Consider the following 4,175-nt stretch of genomic DNA (forward strand, 5'->3'; position numbering starts at 1 on the left):
GAAACTTAGCTCTCAGGCCACCTTTCAAATGCGATAACGATAAGAGAGTTGGGGGAGATGGGTCAGGGCCTGAGCTGCGGAGAGCCTCGTGAGAATGGAGTCTTTGGAGCTGTGGAGAATGGGGACTTGGGGCTTGTCGGAGCCATGGTGGAAGCTGACCCAAGTGTTTTGGAGCTGAGCAAAGGCCGCCGCGGCTGTCTGCTCTGCATGTCGCCGCCGCAAATGGCCGGATCGAGGTGGGTTTTGGATTTCATTGATGGGTTTTCAATGGATTTTAATTTTAATTTCTGTTCATTAATGTTCTTGATGGGATTATGTTTAGGTTCTGTCTATGCTGTTGGATCGGTCTGTTATCAATCCGGATGTGGTGAATCGATACAAACAGGTAATGGGATTTTGTTATTGATGGTTGTTGTGAACAAAGATTACTTCTTTCTGCATGCTTTGGATTGGATTGCTTTGTTTTGAATTTGTTCTTCCAATTTTCTTATGTGGTGTAGACTCCGTTAATGTTGGCTGCGATGAATGGGAATATCACCTGTGTCCAAAAGCTTATCCAAGCAGGAGCAAATGTACGTTCAGATTACCTTTTTCTTTTTTGTATACAGTTTTTGTACTTAAGTTATACTGATCAGATGCTGATATTTGGTTTTTTTTTGTTGTTGTAATTGTTAGATTTTGATGTTTGATTCCCTGAATGGAAGAACTTGTCTGCATTACGCTGCATACTATGGCCATTCAGACTGCCTTCAAGCCATTCTTTCCGCTGCACATTCCACCCCTGTTGCAAATTCTTGGTTGGTCTTTCGTCACCCTGTCTCTCTATGTCTCTCTCTCTGATGATTGAAGTTTAATCTTACATAAAATGGCATTGGCAGGGGATTTGCGAGATTTGTGAACATAAGAGATGCAGGTGGTGCAACCCCATTGCATTTAGCAGCCCGCCAAAGACAGGCCAGAGTGCGTTCATGTTCTTTTAGACAATGGAGCTCTTGTTTGTGCTTCAACTGGTGGATATGGGTAATTATTTATATATTGTACTTACTCATGTTATAGCTGCACTGTAATAGTTTGCCAATTGGATTGATAGAAGTACCATATGCATGCAGCTACCCTGGAAGCACACCACTTCATTTAGCTGCTCGTGGTGGATCTTTAGATTGTGTCCGAGAGTTGCTTGCTTGGGGAGCGGATCGGCTTCACTTAGACTCTTCTGGGTAAATTTCATTTTATTGGGTGGTGTAAATATCTGCATCTGTACTAAATTGTGTGTCTTTCCATATTAGAAACACTACGTAGATCTATTAGTCAATTAAGTGGATTGTTTGCTTGTCATGAACCTTTATGGACCATTACATTCCAAAGAACAAATAGATTCCCAATTAGGAATTTACATCTTTATTCAATTCCTGAATTCCTTATCGCTGCCAGCTAGTTGCTTACCTATTTTTGAATTGTATCTTTGAAAAACTCAATTTTGTATTAATATAATAACGTAAACCTCAAGGAAAAGCCTTCTTTTACTCCACATTTTTCTACATTGGAATTCTTTCTGAGCATTGTCCATATGAGCACATCAGCAAAAATTACTGCACGGGATGTGGCTTTATAAATTCCATGTGTACAACGCATAAAACCACATCCCCTCGCGGTAGTTTTTGTATATGTACTGCAAAATCATTGGCATCATTGGAGCTTCTAATCCCACAAGTGTTCCATCTTCAAGTAGTGAGTTTTCTACTTTAGGTAAAAGTTCTTTAAATATGTTGCCATGACATCTGAAACCTGATCTCTACAGGAGAATACCATATACAGTTGCTCTGAAGCACAAGCATCAAGCATGTGCTGCCATACTGAACCCTTCATCAGCAGAGCCTCTGGTCTGGCCATCACCTTTGAAGTTCATCAGTGAGCTCAATCCAGAGGCTAAAGCTTTGTTAGAAAAGGCATTAACGGAAGCAAACATGGAGAGGGAGAAAGCAATCTTGAAGGAGACAGTAGCCTCACTCCCATCTCCTCTGCATTCAGATACTGAGGCTAATGATAATGCCTCTGAGGTAGATGCGCCTTCTCTTCTTCCTTGCATTTAGTATATATATATATTTTTTATCTATATGATTGGCTCAGTAGAAAGGATTTAGAATTTTTCTAGAGTTGAAATATCATTTTTGAATGAGTAAACCTTGTAAACGTGTTATTGTGCACCGATGCAATGAATTTATAGAAATGGACAATGCATGTGCCTTTAGTTATTCACCGGTCAAATCATTTCATACAGGCTAGTGATGTGGACCTATGCTGCATATGCTTTGACCAGTTATGCACAATTGAGGTCGTACCATGTGGTCATCAAATGTGTGCTCATTGCACCCTAGCCCTATGCTGCCACAAGAAGCCCGATCCCTCATCTACTTGTCCTACAGTCCCTGTTTGCCCCTTTTGCCGAACCACCATTACCCAACTAGTTGTTGCCAACATTAAGGTCAGCGATGACATGGAGCCGGAAATGAGTCCCGCAAAGCCAAGGAGATCAAGAAAGTCTAATGTCAGCGAAGGCAGCAGTAGCTTCAAGGTGTTGTCGCCTATGAGCTCGTTTGGAAGGATAGGCAATCGCAGTTCAGGAAAGGTAGCTGCTGAATGCAATGAGGAGATCCATAAGCCTTGACAAGTGAAGTTGTGGACTTGTTCTCTTTGAGATAAGTTGTCTCGGTTTTGCTCGGGAAGACGGAGAGGGATCTTCCTCAGCGGTATGTTTTCCAATTCGTTTGGAGGGTCTTAAATGCTAAGAGAAAATGAGAATATAGATGTCCTTCAGTAAGCTGGATCTCCAGGTCTTGTTTCGTTGAGTATTTTTGTCTGTTTTTCTTTAAATTAAAGAAGCAGCAAAACTTTGAAGGGTTTCTCACCCAATTATAAATATATAATTCTTCATTAAATAAATAAAAGTTCAATTACCTTGCCCTTTTCAGGGAAGGAAACAGAGGTAGAAACCTAGTACTTTTTACTCATTCAATCAAACTATGTTTGTTCTAAGTCCGGCTCCTACGATAGCTAGACACTTAATATGAAACTTATAAAGGCAATTTTATTTGAACCTGTATAATTTATTTCTACGCTCAACTTACTTTTTACATCCATATTAATTTTAAGTAAACTATCAATCTCTTTAAACCTAAATTTGCTACCTAAACTACGTTCATAAACTCAATTCAATATAGAAATTAATTGTTGCACCCTTTTAGAAAATAAAACTCAAAAGCATTGTTCTGTAACTCATTTAAAGCGTAAAGAGAGCAGTAGTATGTCTAACATTTTGTCGTGTGCCTAGTCCTTCCTTTGTTGATTTTGCTTACTGGATGATTAAAATAAATAAAATTTTAAATCCCATATGCTTCTGCTAGTAATTATGTTTTGGACAAGGCGTTGATTTTGTTCCTAAACCCTTGAAAAATTGAAACCAAATGAAAAAAACTTGCATGACCTCAGTTGGAGGATTGAAAACTTCAAATATCTATTAGTAAAAAAGAGCTTGTTTTTCTCTATCGGTGCAGTCTTAAAGTTATAGTTAGAATGAACATAGGATAAAGATTTCGTGATGGTAGGGTTTGATTATTGGTATGGATTTAATGATAAATTTTAGTTTTAATGTTAATTTCATATTGTACTTGATGATAATTATGCAATAAGGTAAGAAGGACAATTCACATTTAAAGTTTAAGTTTAGTGTGGAGAAAGGAAGGTTAAATGAGTTCAAATAAAATTTCTCAACTTACAATTGTCACGAAACACAAAAGCTAATTAATTTTTGGTATGAGCCGTCTATGGCGACGGATCACCAAAGCCCCTTTAGCATCTCTGCATCTACAAAGAGTTCTCATTACACGACGTTTCCATGAGTTTAGGCTGCAATAACCATGCAAAATAAGATCACTTGAGCGAAGCATATATGAGTTAGGTCAGGGGAGTGTGTCCGTCCTCTCTCACTTGAGTTCTTTGCCTCTTTTCGTAGATTAGACTAATTTAGAATATTGGCTTGTAAAAAAAATCATGTGGAAGTGTGAAACTAAGCAGTGGAATTGTTTAGCATTTAGTAATCAAGAATCATTTGGTTGACACCCTTTTAATTAGAGAGCAATTTCAGAGTTTAATTATAATTAAATCTTAAAAGACCTGTA

General features: G+C 38.3%; 1 pseudogene; it reads left to right on the forward strand.

Annotated features, from left to right (window-relative positions):
• LOC125472331 lies at window positions 1–2,961 on the forward strand (annotated as a pseudogene).
• The last annotated feature ends 1,214 nt before the right edge of the window (window positions 2,962–4,175 follow it).

This window comes from the organism of the source record quoted next, unplaced genomic scaffold (assembly GCF_019419815.1).
Source record: "Pyrus x bretschneideri cultivar Hongxiangsu unplaced genomic scaffold, Pyrus_bretschneideri_v1 Contig11, whole genome shotgun sequence".
NCBI classification, from domain to species: domain Eukaryota; kingdom Viridiplantae; phylum Streptophyta; class Magnoliopsida; order Rosales; family Rosaceae; genus Pyrus; species Pyrus x bretschneideri.